Here is a 17,395-nt window from a genome sequence, read left to right as displayed (position 1 = left end):
AGCAAGAGGTCGAATTACAAGAGGGATATCGCCGTCCGAATTTGCCGGATCATCAAACAACTTGTCTAATACCCCCTTCTCGTATATACGAGAGCTATACTAGTGCGACAATCTAAATCTCACCCCTTCTGAGGATCAGATTTCCTCGTGCAGTTCAATGCCAGCTGGAATCAGGAGGGGGATGAAAGGACAACGGCCGGAGAAGACTCGGTTCATTTGGTTCTGAGCTACGCTCCTGGATCCCAAACCCCCGCTATCCGACTGAACTTCCGCTTATGCCGGCGGAGTTCGACTTGTTTGACGTGCTATCGATTGCGCCCGAGTAACGCTGCTCATTAGCAGCGAGTAATTACCTTCACGAGTGCCCTTGATACAAACCCGCCGCGATTTCTATTCACCTCGAGGCACGTTTACGCGAATCAATTAAGTGTCGATTAAGTCTTTCTTTCCAGCGACCATCAAAGTTGCCCCGCGAACAAACCCAGGCTTATCTGCGATCTTTCTTGATCGTTCCCAACGCGCCATAAACCACTCTTTGATAAGCGATTTTTGCACTGGACGAAACACAAGGAGGTTTCTTTTACTCAAAATTTTAAGCATTATTCGGCCGAGTTTCCGCCTGGGCCTGGAAACCGTACCAGGAGAATATTGAAATAATTTATGTCGGTCAATTTCTCTCGCTAGGACCCTGGCCTGAATCTTTCATGCGGTCGTTCCAAGCGAGAATGCAATCGCTGCACCAGCTGAATTTTAAATAATGAAGTTCAGATTACATCCGCGAAGGGAGTTAAGTCCTTTAATAAACCGGAAGGATGGCCCTCGGCATAATTCATCTCGTAAATCAGGATTCAGACTTCATATTGCGTTACAGACTCCCGCACTTTATCGAACAGAGTTTCGATACGAAGATGGACCCTCTATTGTTTACATTTCTGATACTTTCTTGCTCAAATTTCTTTGCGTATTTAATGTCTGATTTGCGTATCTTCTTTGGTATTATTAGACTTTTAATAAATAAATCGTTTATGCTTGCAGTGGTGTCACTAACAAAATCCTCATAGAGGACATCCCAGTCCTGAATCTTGACTTTGAATTCGCAATAAGTTCGCAATCGATGGGATTTGTTTTATCTTATTTGTCGAAAGTTAGTATTCACGGCAATTTGCATTTCATTAAAGCTGTACCATGTCCCGTTTAACGACATTCGAACGAGGAAACAGCCCACGTGCAATTAAAAGTTGAGGCTGCGCGGCCATTTGCATATGGTGTAAAAAGTCGTTGTTACACGGCGCGCTCGCGTGACGCACGAAGGATCGGGAAAAGTCCTCGCGTTTCCGAGTTTTAATGTCATTGGTCCACGGAAATAGTACCTTAACTAGTTTATGTTGTAGATACACACGCGTGTGTCGGTCAACCGCGCCAGTCGGCGAAAGCGTGCCATGCAAATTCCAAGCCGTTAGAAAGGATTATAGAACGAACCAAGAAAAATCGATGGAAACTTTGGTTTCCCACTGTTTGCGTCTTACTGTTAGAAGAAAACACGACCGTTCGAGTAATCCGGCTCTTGGATTACAGCGAAGATTTTATGAATTTCATAGGTCGAGAGTGGTTTTCCTCGCGATGCTGCGATGATTCTCGGCCTCGCAACTCCAACGATAAATTCCCTCATTTTGTTGGGGTTCTTGTTACCTCTTCGCTCTCTTTTCGACCCACGCCTTGTCTCTCGTTCCGCCCGCCACTTGCTTGCCAGCTTGTCACCAGAAAGGTTCATTATCTTGGAACAGATGACGAGTAAACGTTCGCTTAATGAAATCGTCGCAGTGATTTTACGGGGGAAGTTTCGCGAACCGTAGCAAGGAAGGAGAGAGAAGAACAGGGTTTAGGTTGATGCCTACGAATACCACCTTCGGGCTGTACACCTTAAGGCTCACTGTATAGATACGACATTCCTGGTCGACGGTTTTCGAGATTCCGGAAGCAGACGATCGGAAGCTACCGCGAGTGCCTGGAAATTAAGCGGAAATACGTTGGAATACTTGTTTCCAAAGTATGCGCGTTGATTTCCTCGGGAGAAACACTCGGCTGCTTCTTCTTGCCAATTTATCCTCACTCGGGCCCATTTTGTTCATAGTTGTAAATCGAATTAGTTGTATTTCTGGTAGTCGAAACGATGCGTGCAATAATTTACTCGGTTTCAAAGTCGACGCTATTCCTGTTTGCGCATATTACAAGACGGATCCGACTACAAAGGGTTAAAAAAGCCGTGACGCGTAGCAAACACTCTAGAGTGTCAAAGAACAGCAACGAGCCGATAATCCAGCAAAGGCCAACGAGACGCGAAAGGCAGGAATAAGAGTATCCAAAATAGATGGCTACCTGGACGTTAGCCTGACGAGGCAGCCGAGATTATACCGCGTGAATATTTTCGCTGGTAGTAAGTTACTTTAATTAAAATGCGGGACGGGGATGGAGATGGTAGCGCAGCGAGCCCCGAGTTGTTTAACACCCCGTTAAAGCGGATGGAAAATTAAGATCAACCTCCAGTTGCCGGAGGAACTTGGCCGCGCCGTGAATCGGCAGCCATTGAAACAACTTTCGAATTAACCGAGAATTTATTCAGGTCAACCGTGAAAGTTGGCGGAATCGCGTATTAAACGATTTCGATCTCGACGGTTCCTTTTCCACCCCGGATTAAATGACGTATCCCTCCGATTAGCAAGGTCGACGAGGCGAACCTACGGAAATCAAGCAGACGTTTGTCATTAGCGGGCCGGAAGCTGGGCTTAAGGTAGTCAGGAACTCGGTCTGATTAGGTGGGACAGTGCAGGGTACGGTGACTTACGAAGGCGAGGAAGAATCATTGCTAGAAAGGGGTATCGGGGGGTGAGATTTAATAAAAGATTGCCGTGCGTTCTTCGTGGGTTGCGTGGGTACCCTCTTCACGACTCGTGGGGCTTAGCGTGCGATAAGAAGAAGGCTTCCAGGCGACGCGACGTGCTATCGGGAGCCTGTTTTTTTCCAGAAAAGCTTTCCCGGAGGTCTGCGAAATCGCGTTTACCCTCGTTACTCTCAATAGCACTGAAATGTTTCCGCGACATATGCCTCTATTCTGCGCGTCGCCAGCTAGACTAGGGTGAACAATTGTTGGGAGATGCACTAAAAAGAACGCTTTAAAGGATGGTCTCTGGATCAAACTCGACTATGAGAAATACAAAATTTGAACAGTCTCAAGCTCTTTGTCTCTTTTCAAGCTAAAAGCTAATACCTTCAACATACCTACATCGAAATACCGTAATCTTCGATCCGTTGCAGTCCTTAAAACTTCCCGGGAAGATTAATTCTCCTTACGAACAAATAATTCTTCGACTACGCAAGAAGGACCGCGCGTTTAACCTCGGCCAACGAACAATAGCTTCGTCAACACTTGGAACCTTCTCGCACCCCGGGAGTCAGCCACGCGATGCAGCTGCAGCCCATTAATCCCCGAACATTAAACACAGTCCCGACGCGCGGGGATCGTCGTCGAAAAACGACCAACCGAGTGGAAATCGGCCGTGAAAGGTGGCGATTTATTAAAAGCGCATCCTCATTGTCGCGAGAGTTGCTGACTGCGCCGGCAAGACGCCACTCTGATTGCACGTACACGGCACACAGGTGTACAGCCGGCGTTTGGGTGGGGTGCGGCGATACAGATTTACAGGCGACCAAACACGTGCACGTGCACACCAGGACACCACCGTAGAATCCTGACACGGGGGTGGAACGAGAGAGGAGGCAGCGTCGCAGTTTGCGCAGGTTATTCGCGCGTCTAGGTGTACTTGCGTAAGCATGTACGTGCGGACATAAAGGAGCGTGTCTGCTTGCAGACTAATCGCATCTAATGAGCCGCACCCCGTCAGCGGAGATTAAACCCACCGGTTACAACGCGGTTAAATGGCGACGAGTCTGTCCTCTGTGCGCCGAGGAAAAAATGGCGCCGAAGAAATTATTGTTGCGCCCTACCAGAACCTGGAACTGATATTTACGAAAGAATGCTTGTTCGATTTTCATTTTAAATCTGTTCTTTTTCATTCTACACCTTCCTTGTTAACGTACATTGAAACCTAGTTTGCAGTACCCTCTATTTAATCCTTTCAGTGGCCATCTGGAGTCCGCAAACGTCCTATAATTTACTCGACACTCCATTCATCGCTATTTTCCCATTCAAATTGAAATTTCGACTTTAATATGGGCAATTATCAACCCCGTCATTAGATTCGTATTCGAATTCAAATTCTGACTGCAAGTCGGATAATTATGAACGGCGACTGACCAATTGTCACTGCTACACATCATCAGCCTACTGCGGACAAGTGTTGTAATACATTGTGTGTCGAGTTGACGATGACTTACAATGTACATAATAACGTCGCTCATTTCTATTCCTATTTAAAACGTACAGGTCTTACACTTTGTTTCATGTGAAATCCTAAGCTCGAGAAACGACCTTTCGAATGAGAATGTGCCATTAACTCGACGCTTTTTGACGAGCGACATTTTCCACCCTTGGAGAGTTCAACTTTCTGAGATTTTCGAGAGTAAATGGCAGCTTTCATGCAAACGCGCCTTCAATCCCCGCTAAGCACGCGCCACTTTTAGTTATAAGCCGCATTCTTTGGCAGAGATAGGGGATCCTCCCTTTTCGAGCAAAACGCGCATTCCAAAACGCGAGCATAGAGGGGATATCAGGAATGCGTGCGCACGAAGAATGTTATAACGCGGGGATGGTTAATCCAAATTCAAGGGGAAAAAATTAAAACAATTTCTATCGATTCTAAACTCGAGGGAGTCCTGAAATCAAATTAGATTTCACGTTAAATTTCCAATTTTGAAAAAATCGTTACAGCAAACGATAAGCGAGCCGGGAGGAAAATGCGAAAGATAATTTCCAAGTCGGCGAAACGTTCCCGTGCAATTTAAGGGAGGAGGGTCAAGTAAAATTCAAAATTTTAACCCTTTTTTTTTTATTATTTTTAGATAATTAGTTTACCATCTGAAGAATGTGCTCCGACCATTTCAGGTGAAACTTCGAAGTCTAAGATTGTTATGAAACTTGGCACAAAATACTCCTTAAACTATTCTCCTTTGCATCAACCTAAAGGTTTTTATAAAAAATTGAAATAAAAAATGTTTTTAATCATTTTTTGTAAAACAATATTTTTTTAACGTGGTGTGAAATTTTAAATTTAAAATGTTTTTTTTTTAAATCTAGGTCGATGCAAAGCGTGTTACTATATTTTAACGAAAAATTGGTGGATTTTTTATTTCAAATAATTAGAGTGATCTGTGCGTTGCACGGCGCATTTTCGAGAATGCCAACTTCAAACAGCTGCTGTTCATTCATTTATGAATATTTTTACATACAACAAAATTATATAGATTATCTAGATGCTAAAAAATAACAAGTAATTAGTTGTAAATAAATATATATTACGCACACTTCAAAAATAATTCGCGAAAAAGCGGTTTTTTACTTGAACCTCCCCCCTTAAACAGGAATCCGAATCGATCTCGGAACGAGGAAATTCGCGATCTTCCGATTACATATTCCGTCGTTTCTATTTGCCAACATTGTGTCACAGTAAATATGTGAGCTCCGCTTCGGCCTGGTCCAACTCTGTTCACACACCGGAGACTATTAGTTCTACAACTTGCTGCGATATTGAAACGTATCGTGGGAGGTAGCGTTTATGCAAAACTGGTCTGTAGTCGTGGTGGGAAGACCAAAATACTCCAACGAAATGAAAGAATTCTCAACGAATAGAAAATAAATTCTGACACTCTACGAGGAAAATTGTGATGTCGAAAAACGAATATATTCGCTACCGAAATACGCGATTTTTCTTTCCACATCCAATGAAGCGTGTGCATTACAATTGTAACGCATATAGACCAAGAACCACAAATTGTTAGTTATAAATTTAGTTTCCGAATCCATTGAAACCAGAATAACGCAATTCAGACGGAACCATAACACCGTGCAACGAGGATTGGAGGCTGAGACAAACTCGGATCCGACAAAATACAAAATAGGGAGACAGAAACAGGAGGACGGGATGGTTGGTTGAGGCGGACGATAACGAACTAACGGATTATCCAAGTTCCTAATATCATTATAAACTCCAGGATGCTGAATATTGCAATGAATACAAAGGCAAGCCCGATATCTCTGCTCCACATACACGCCCACCCAACCTATGGCAACTAGCACAAACGGGTATTGTTGTTGCCGAAGAGCACTGGGTCAGCTGAGCCGTACTTAAGAATCGGAACCGTTCCTCCCCAAAGTGGATTACGGCGATTACAGGCCGGACTTAATTAGGGGCTGCCACATAAATAACCAACGCCTCCTCCTGACGTCAAGAATACGAGATACACGGTTAATCCTAGCTGCTCGAACTTTTCGCGTCTGCCTTTAATCCTGTCGACGTAATACCGGCTAATTGTGAAATGTGTCCTGCCAGAAGACGAGAGGAAAAAGGCTGCCCCTACCAGCCAACCAGGATTATCTCGAGCGACGATTTACGATGACAAATCTGCGAGGACTGTTTCGTCGACCGTGCTCGCTGCGGCGCTTCTACGGCCCTTGCTCTGCGCTCCTCGGACAACCGAGTGACACACATACCCTCGACGGTAGGGGATGTTCACGGATGCATTGAATCATCCGGCCGTCGTCGAGAAAAATTCTATGCATGTTTGAGCGGGAGCGCGTTCAGAGTCGTTTTCTTGCGGATGGAAGACGAGTTGTTCTGTCAGCTGAAACAGCTTTTAAAGCTGAAGAAGACTTCGGATGTCGCAAATAAAGACTCGGTCAGCTAGATTAATCGTGACGTTGGATGGCTAGCTTTCCGAGTTACCAGTTATCGTTGTTTATACTAGATTGTTGTAAATGTTTTCACCAACCAAGGGTAGTTTCGTGGAAATATTGCGCGATACACAAGGGACCTGAAACTAACGCGGAGCACCGGTAGCCCACAGATCTAGGTTTTCCGCGACAGTCATCGGTCTTGCGATATTTTTAATCGGACCTCGCAATGCCATCAGCGTTCCAGCTGCGCCTGTGCGGCATAATGCGCTCGATATAACCGGCGATAGTCCCCGAACACGAGCAACGACAGCGACAGCTGACAGTATCTGCGGAATGCAATTCACCAAAGACAATGCTTCGCGTTAAAACGGCCCGTACAGATAACCCGGTGGCCTGGTTGTACATAACGTGTATACGCGTACCACGTATACGGCTCCGCGTAACGACGTGGGGAATCGATATGCGCCGAGAAGAGTGCACGGTTGCACAACTATATCGTTGGCATGTTTGCCATCGCGAATAGTAACTGACGAAACTGCTGATAAAACTAGTCTAGCGCAATGGACTAAGGTAAATAATCGATTAAATAGTTGTCCAAATTGAGGACCGTTGTTGACCCTTCACCTGGCGGAAGCTCGACCTAACAAGAGACCGTACCCCATATTTAAATGGGCTTAGGTATGACGATGGACCTCGATATGCTCAAGATGGACGTGTGCAGTTTCGAATAATTCGGGTTGATAGATTGCTGACATTCACAAGTTCAGAAGGAATCGATAGTCGGGAGTAGACGGTGTTTCAAACTAAAAGTATCTAAAAAACAAATTTAATTAACCAAAGTAATTTAGAAACACCGAAACAGAGCACCGAAACAGAGCACCGATGGAGATGCATCCATATTCAATTGTAATTTATCTTGAGGACATTAGGTACTCGTCCCAAAGGAACTCGCATCCAATTTCCTCCCCAGCGTGACGTAATATCCTGGTCTACAAAGAAATCATGACAAAGCAGGAATTTCTAATCGTCGTTGCAGGAGATTCGCATCAAAGACTCCATTAAAGGCCAGTTCCGTTACTGACGCGATATTAGGACACCTGAGTGAATCGTGTGCAATTTTCCAAGGGACATCTTGAAATCGTTTCTCCTGAGATGGTTATCGTTTGCTACGGTAGTATTCTCTAAATTTTCTTTTTCTTTTTTTACTTTTCAAAAGAGGAAAATTTCAGAGCGTCGAGAAACGAAGAAGGTAAACGCGCAAGTGAAATCAGACTCGCTGGTTACATCCCCGGCGTTTTTCCCAAACTCGGGAAAGCATTGCGCTAGACACTCGCCGGCAAAAAGGAACCGAGAAAAACTAAATTTAAATGCTCGAGTTCATCCATGCGGACGCATGCCCTCGTGTGGCAGGTAAGAATCGCGCGCGTCCTACGTCATGTGTACATTTCCATATGCAACAACGTACATCTCCGGCGAGAATGCCAGCCTGTAGACACTTTGTACACAGACACGGAGCTAAAAGCGTTACGTCAAATAAGTGACACCGAGGGGAAAAAAATGCGAAAAGAGTCCATTCTGAACGCCCAAGTGCGCGGATGCGGACAACAGGCTCGTCTACATGCGCCGAGCAACTATAATTATTCGGACACTTTGCAACTTTGACTCCGACCATGACGAGGGATGTTGCAATTAATCCGCAATTATAACAAAACATTGGTCTAGTTAGGAAGATGAAAGATGAAATTTCTTCAATGGACATACAGAGAATACTTATGGGACTGACTGTAGATTCATAATTCGGTACGAATAGGGGACCTAATGTAATCTTCTTCTTTCTCGTTTTCCGATAGAGCCTGGCTATTTAACCATTTTTACCATATTCCCTGTGATGAAGCTTGAGCCAAAAAGCACTCCCGTGTGCAGCCCGATATTCGCTTGTGAATCGCAGAAACGAAGTACCTAAAGCTGAACCTCGTGCACGGATTGTTTGGATTAAACCGCTTTGAGACCCCCGTCCCTCGCACACAGCTTGTGCTTTCGTCATATATACTTCAAAAGCACAATAGCGTTCGGCTGCAAAGTCACCGTACAATGACGCACACAGCGTGATTAATAATATGTGGGATCTACTTCAGTGGTATGTACAAAGCACGAATCGGTGGAAAAAGAATTGAAGAAACAGATACCCCCCGTCGACGATGCAAAATCTTCTGTTACAATGTAAAATAGCTCGGTTTCTGAAAGACATCTCCATCTGGCTCAGAGTCTTGGCTCGTGAAAGCTCGTGGATCGTCTCTTAATTTTTCACGTTGCCTCCGAAAATCCGCCAAAGCTTCTCTAGGTATCGTTCGCCAACAGAGACCCAAAGACAGAGCCGCGGTGGTAATAGCCAGGCCAAGGAAAAAACAATCAAGCCATTGTCTGGAACAATTCTGCGTAGAGAGAAAAGCTCTGAAAGTTTGTGACGTGGCTGCGGCCTGTGTCGCACACGCGTTAGGGGTTGTTTAGGGGTGTCGGAGGGTCGGTGGCTGCGCGCACAGACGCTTTACATAATATCTTTGCCATTGTAAAATGCAAAGTACTGCGAGACGGAGTTCCGCTGAGCCAGCTTTTCCTTCCGCCGCGTTCGCACTCCGCGCACAGAGTGTGTGCGAAACAGGCTGAAGGGATGAGACAGAATGCCTCGAAAGCAAGTTTTTGTCTTCTCATGTAAATCGCGACAGAGACGAGACCGATTGAAGGCTTAAGCACATATTTTTGTATTCCCTTCTTAAAACGAACCAAAATCGATACCGCGGGGACGTTCAAGTTAAACGAAACGCCAAAGACAGGTTTCTCCTTCGATCTGTGCCCGGTCCGAATTCAGGTCTCCCGTATGGTCAGCGTAAAAATGCCAAGGAAAATATGAGAAACTTTTTTCAATGACAAGACTGTCGATATTTTTGTTATATCACTTTTCATTACCGTCGGTATCAGTTTTTTTTTCCATTGTTTTTTTCTGCTACGTCTACTACCGAGAGTCTGATGGTAAAACAAAGTTTAATGGCAGACAATCAATACAGGTTTTTAAAAAAAGTTTTTTAATATAGGTATCAATGTATAGAAATATTGGAATTCGATGTGATGCAAGGTAACCGATATTTCCTTTTTTCCAGGAATATTTACCGTTTTCTGTTATGGATTGAAATACTAAAAGTCCTGTTAACTGAAAAACGCTATTGGAAAGTGTACATATTGCTCTGCTACGGGGTGAGATCAAGCAATTTTTCAGTAAAAATTGAAGTAATGGACACGTAAGAAAACTTGGTCGAGAAACGTTTAAACGTCCGTCTAATAAAACCATCGCGATAGGATTATTTTTGGAGGAAATTTGAGTGTCGGTAACATGCATCGACAACGCTAAATTTAACAATTTCCAGCTTTTTTCCCACAACGTTTTCAAATGGAGCGAGTCTCTACCAACGGTTACAAATCTAGAAAATTTACGAGATCGCATGCCAGTGGCAGATACGGATATAGCTCTAGAATACTGGAAAATGTGTTCCGCCACACCGCTGATACTTGAGAACTGTGTAGAAATATTGACACAGATCGCGTAAAACTCTACTTTTGTAGCAAATATTCCTTTAGAATGTGTAGAGTGTTTCACCCGACACGACTTCCTAAAATATCTCGCTTGCCCGTGACGATACGAACAAGTTTTCAACATGAGCATTGTTTCATCACAAAAAATGAATGCTGCTAGTAACAAAAAATAATTTGTTAGCCATTTTTGTTCAGATATCAAGGAAACATTATTTCGATACCAGTGGATCCAAAGGGCCTTTTCAATTTCCCGGCGAAGAACACGCGTCGCGAATGCCATAAATTCGATGGAATTCAGGTAGCAAGCTGGTTGGTAGAAGTGAAATACCAACAACGGCGTGATTTGTTTATATCGAATTCATGCGAGGCTTGGGCAAGCATAAATCCCATTTGTTGGATCTGGGGCTCGAGGACGAGTCGCACCCTGGCAAGGTATTCTCCATCGCGATCATATTTCACACTTTAGGCAACGAGTTCGAGGACATTTTCGGTCAGCGATATTCCGTGGGTCCGTTGCGCGCGTTTACCCACGCCAGTCCAAAATCTGGTCCCGAAGGAAACGTTTACAGCCAAGTTAACGACTAATCCCGGCCATAGTTATAGTCATTAGGTTCAGCTTAAAGCGACGTTATTGCTTGCATTAGTTACCAACTGCGCTACGGGTGTAACGCTCGATTCTCGTGTACCGATATTCGATTTAATTGCCGGCGATATTTGTCAAACGGGTTTTCTTGGCTTTGGGTATTTTATTCTTGGTGGATTACCGATCAAAGAATGTTGAATAGAAAGAGCTAGAGTGAAATAGAGCACAAAGCTGAGAAACCGAGTCACTTTGGACAGAAAGAAAATTATAATCAAACAACATTGGAGTCTCGACACTTTAATGGAGTGCATAGGAGAACGCTGGATGAGAATTAATTGCGCAATGGGTCTGAAAAAAGCTTCAAAGAGACGTGTGCCAATATCGACGCGAGCGAATCGATAACTGCAACTTCGAATTCAATTTTCGAAATATCCAGGCCTACTCCAGCCACGAACGCTGCGACTGTTTGCTAACAATGACCGATTATAGTGGTATTTCCATGACCAATTGTGGGTCAAAAGGTCACACTACCTCTACGTGTACACCTGACGGACAATTGTGGGCGTAACTCGCGCAACGATCATTCCAGAAAGGCGCATAAACGCCAGAGTAATTCATTTCAAATATACAAATTAGATGGAGAATAGAGGAGGACTAATGGCAATTAATGGATGTCGATTTACTGGATAACCCTGTTTGTTTTTCAAATGGCTGCTAGCTGATCGATAAATGTATTCGTTGGTGCATTTAGACTGCTCGTTACTCGATTAGAACTTTATCCAGCGGCTGATACGTAATCCTACTCATTGACGACGCCCGAGAAGAATCCACTTACGAGCGGTCGATCGATCCACGTTTCAAAATTAACGCTAATCTAGGATCAGACCGCTTATTAAGCGACTGTGGAGATTTCAAAGGAAAAATGATCGTTACGATCCTCGAATGATTTAATTGGCCGACCACGGGATATTTTGCTCGCTCGATTACCATGCAGAGAATTAAATCAATTATTTTAGACAGGATATGTGTAACATTCTTTATGGATAGGAATTTAGGTCAAATAAACATTAAAAAGGTAAAATTTTCGCTGACACTTGAGGGCATGTTGGAAATTGAATCGCGCCAGGGAAAATAAATAAGAGACGGCAGAGGGTAGTATTATTTCAAGCCGACAATCGTGTCGATGAGTTGCTCGCGTGTAAAATTGACTTTAGCGAGAATTTGGGGTAATACCCTATCTACCGTTAATATGTCGTCGCACATGGTTCCATTCAGCCTGAAGGCGTCTTGCCGCAATGGTTGCCTCGAGAGACTGGCTATGTGTAGAATCGTATTCGTATAATATCGCATTGAATGTTATCGATGCTTTATCATTTATTCCGCAATACGGCATTCGTCAGTACGTTAATTAAACGACTGTATCGATCTCCATATTTGAACCAGATGTTATCTCAAATACTCGAACGAAGAGTACTAAATTTAACCCCGTAATTGTGAAAAAGTAGTCACCCAGGACACCTCCTTCGGAAATACTTTTCTTAATTTTTACTTTTCTTCAGAAATACTCAACATCGAGTCGGTAAAGCACTTTCGAAAATCGTTTGCAGCATCCAGTCAGCGGTAGGCATTCGCTTCCCACGTTCTTCTTGGCAATCGATTGACCATTAAAAAGAAGAATCGATCGATGGCTATCGATGCGAGTACAAAGACTCGCGTTGCCCGCGGGCTGCCCTGCCACCCTCGCGGTAATTGGGTTTTCGGAGTGAGTCGACATTTTCCAATAGCAACGGAAACCCATGGTTGGGTGCAACAGTTGAGATCTCAGCTGGCGAGGAATGCAGACACGGTTAGGAAGACGTCGGCAAATCGCGAGCGGCGCGCGAATATCTGCTTCCCCGCTGAGAATGCTGCGCACAAAGCTATGGCACGAAAAATGTTCTGCTCTCGAATTCCGGTTGACTGATTGACACAAGAATCTTCGGAGCAGGGACCCTCTCTCATCGAGGGTTACTTTTAGCCTACATTCCGGCGCAGCGCGCGCCGTCGCCGCCGCGACGCTGTTGCTTTCTAACTCCTAAGCCACGAATCACTGGATTAATACGATTTCATTATTTCTTAAATTCTCACGGCGCATTCGTTTCCGTGTCTGTTGGAGCTCACTCTGCTACAGATCCTAAGGGCTCTCAATTATTTGCCTCGTGAACTTTCTATTTCTTCTACTTTTTTTATAACAATCGTCAGTTTATTATTCCTCGATATCGATGATGCCATATCAATAATTTAGGTGTCTGAGCTGTCCTAACCTTTCTTAACATTCTCCATTTTGACCCACTTTGTTGACCCACTGTGTCGTCATCGATTCGACGGGGTGAAGAGGGATAGGGGGTACCTAATACTCCAGGAAACTCGTCTCACCGCGAAGGCTTTTATTCTGGCGTCACTCTAGCTCTCGAGGTAAACCGGACGCCCGTTTCACCTGTCGTTTCTCTGGTTTTCGCGAGACTTGGAGCACACAGGTATCGTTGCCTCGAGCAAAACGTTGCGAGAAACCGGACACCTCGGGTAACCCGCGCACAGGCATCGGTGTTCTGGTGTCTCCTGTCTAAAACCAGAAACCGAGCTCGTCTGGAGCCAGACGTTGACCCGGTGCCCAGGCGAGGACATTACGCAAAAAATTGCCGACGAAAGAAATTCGAGAGACGGGGGACAAGGACTGAAGGTGGATAGAAATCCGGATACCAAAATAACGTGCATGTAGCGCGCGCAGGTGCCGTGGAATATAAAAGGGTAGGCGAATTACCCCCAGAAAAGATGGAACTAACATTCAATTTGATCGAAAATACGAAACAACATCGATCCGTAGTTGTACCGAACATGGAGTTTTATGCGTGGTTTTCAATTAGAATCGCTGAGGGGATGCGTCGTTGGGTAAATCGGCAGAACCTTTCCATTCGATTCTCGGAGAATAAATCTTCCGAATGAAATTCGTACGTCTGTCTCTCTCCTAAGGTTCAAAGTGGCTGGGAGCTACATCACAACTATAGAAACACTCGATATTCGTATCTCAGATATGCAGACGATAAATTCGCTAATTACAAGAAGCCGGGTATTAAATTCCACGCAAACGATTGAACGGGTATCGCGCAATTCGATACAACACATCGGCTGCTAATTGAACGCACCACCGGTCCGCGTAACTTTAATAACATCAACACCGAGGGAAATAGTAAGCGACGGGTAAATTAACCGGCGGGCGGTTTCCCTCGCGAGTGGGCGGACTCGTAACGACGCCCGGTAACCATCATTAACGTCCTTAATGAAAGAGGGTGAATCGCTAAATATGGATAGGACGGGAGTAGAGGATTCTAAGCGCAACGGGGAAGAATGCTGAAGATGCGAGAGGAAAGCGGCGGAGGACGGCCTCGTGGAGTGGTCTCGTGCAGTAGTGGAAAAGAGGCTTGCAAGGGCAAAGAAAAGAAGAGGGCGGAGGGAAATTTCGCGAAGAAGAGAAAGGGTTGCTCTCTGGATGCCTCCGGTTCTCTGGACTTGTCCTCGCCCTCTCCTCCCGTTTCTCCCCTTTCGGCCATCTCTGTGCTCGACCTTTCTCTTCGGCAACCTTACCCCAAAGCGCACCCTCTCTCTCTTGTCTCGGGGGTCAATGTCTGCTGGCGCTGCAACCTTGCCCGCCTCGTTGTTTGACGCTGCCACTCCGCAATTGGAGTCCTGCGCATGGTACTCGACGACTACCGTTGCGACCTTAAGGGGTTGCACCACCTTGACCATTTCCAACAATCTAAATTGTTTTTTTTTTTTAAATGCCCAAAATGTTTGTTCAGTCCGCTACCGAAACTCTGATACGCTTATCTACCTAGTCGACTACTACAATTTATTACTGGATGAGCCACTTTCTTCGCGAGAACGAAAATGATTTTAGCTATGAAACAGCAACCTGCTCAATGCTAACCTACCTAGTCCTGTTTGAGAGCAAGCTCCTTCAAACTAACATACCTAATAGAGATGTCCTCAACGGTAAACTGCCAAACGACAACCTTCTTAATACTACCGTGCCCAACAAAGGCCTACTTAACAGTATCTTGTCTGACAACAAACTCCTGTATTTGAGGTACGAATATCGAACGTTGCGTCAGTCTATAGTAGTTACCAGAGACTTCAGACAAGTACCGATAGAAAAGCATCGTCCATAGCGAGTCCACTCAGTTCTACTTTCTTGCATGAAAAGTTATTAAAAGTCTAAGAGGATTGATACAAATGAAGAGAAAGCTATCGAACGATTTGGCGACGAGACAACTGCGAGAGCAACCTAATCCAGACGTGTGTGCTCTTCCTAGATGCGAGTTTCAGACAGACTGACAGAGAAGGTTCCTGGTTCTTTCTGAAGGTCCTTCGAGAGGGTCGGGATAGTGTCATAAAGCGTAGGTCGCAGAGGCCTAAACGTTTTCCGGTTTCCTCGCGTACTGTTTGAAACGGTGTGTATGTCGTATATGTCAACACTTTGGTTGGATAGTCAAAGGTACCCTAGATTCTCCCTATGTCTCGGTATATCGGACTCTAAAAACGTAAAATTTGACGTCAGTTGTCATGCTTTGACAGATTGACAGATTCGTACCCTTTACATCTATTGAAGAAATTTGTTTAAATTAAAAGGTAGGTTTGATGTTTCCAAGTGTATGTTTGTATAAATACGTTGATGTATATATGAATATATACCATGTATAAGATTGTTTATTATTTATAACGAAAAATTCATTTGGTAATATCAAAAGTATTATTTAATTTAGTCAAACTTCTTGAATAGACATAGAGGATACAAATACTTATGTGACTGACTGTATATAGAGCGTAAATACCACTTTATATAAAAAAAACATGTGTTTCCATGTCGAGCACTGTTTTAAGAATGGTGGCTAATGAGCGATCCGCGATGAATATTAATAAATGCTAATACGCTTTACAAGAAGTAATTTTCACCGGGCTGGTGTACGATCAGCATTCACGCTATATCGAGTGGCAAAGGAGGAGTGAGGTCTTTTCACGGCGTTCTCATGAAAATTGCTCGAGAACTTGAATCCGTAACGAAAGTTCATTCCGGTGACCGGAAACGCCGCTTCCTTTCCTCGCAAATCCGACTCTGCGCCTGGATATTTCGTTTCTAATAAACGTCACCTGTACCCCAAACCTTGGGCGCGATTTTGCCAGTCAAAGGAAACTGGAAAGCGAAAAATTCCGTTTCTCTCGCCACCGGAGAATAGATTCCTTTATGATTCGTAAACTGAAACTGATGTCGTGGAAATCTCACAAAGGAGGAGACCGCTGTAAAGGATTGGAACCGGATGGCTTTAGTTCCGTACAAGTAAGATCTAATGAAGCAATTCAACTGTAACCACAAACCGCTTCAAAGTTTTGAGAAATACCGCGCCGGTACGGGATGGCCAGTACATTACGGACTGTAATATCAGCCATACCGATGCCGCAACTCGGCTATATTTCCCAAACTATGCTCTGTTCGACTGCACACGCGGCCCCTGTGCAAACCAGAAACATGGTCAAAACATTAGCGTTCATTGCGTCCGTTAGAACACGGTCACAAATATTAACCTTCATAATTAGTGCTCCCGCCGGGGACAATGATAATTCATGTTAACAAACGAGCCAAACAAGTTCTTTGAGCCGGACCGTTTCGCGTGTAAAGTGTTTGTCCGTTGCACGGTTCGATCGCCACTTTGCCTGTCAAAACTACCAGTGTAAACCTAATTGATTTCGCAGCGACTGATTCGTCGATAGTTGGACATTTCACCATCGATTCCTCCACGTCCCTGTTGAACGCTAATAGTCCTAAATTACGTTTTCCTAGAAAGAGAATCTTTGCAAAATTTACATACAAAGAGATAATTCCCAGAACTTGACTATCTCAACAAATTCCACGAATGCAATCGGTGATATAGGACACGTGAATAATAAAAACAAACAGAATCGTTCATAACATTGTACAAATGTACGTCAACCTCGCCAGTAATGACAAACACATCGGTAATAATTGTTGACAAATGTTTCTGTGTCTGGAATCAAAGTTAACCGTGACTCCCGCCCTATGTCGACTGAATTTTACCAAATCCTAACAACACCTACTTTAGACTAATAAATATTATCAGAAAAAACGATATACATGTCGAATTGACGATCTGATCTCCGTTCCAAGAACAACATCAAATCTAACCACGATTCCTACACAATTTCGACGCTTCAATAGCTAAAACACAGCCTAATTCGTTTGTCAATTCAAAAAATATTCACAAAACACCTTATACCGTTCCCAGTTCTATTTCAAAACACAAAGCACCAACATCTGTTCACAGATGCGA

At 44.3% G+C, this 17,395-nt stretch overlaps 1 protein-coding gene across 4 annotated transcripts in view; it reads right to left on the bottom strand.

Moving 5' to 3' along the window:
- The window catches only part of LOC128892926 (uncharacterized), a 211,412-nt gene that overhangs the window by 173,614 nt on the left and 20,403 nt on the right, over nucleotides 1–17,395 (bottom strand). The gene's annotated exons all lie outside the window — the stretch shown is intronic.

Source organism: Hylaeus anthracinus, unplaced genomic scaffold (genome assembly GCF_026225885.1).
Source record: "Hylaeus anthracinus isolate JK02 unplaced genomic scaffold, UHH_iyHylAnth1.0_haploid 2, whole genome shotgun sequence".
NCBI classification, from domain to species: Eukaryota; Metazoa; Arthropoda; class Insecta; order Hymenoptera; family Colletidae; genus Hylaeus; species Hylaeus anthracinus.
Note: the sequence above shows the minus strand (reverse complement) of the source record. Positions and strands in the feature narration are given on the sequence as shown.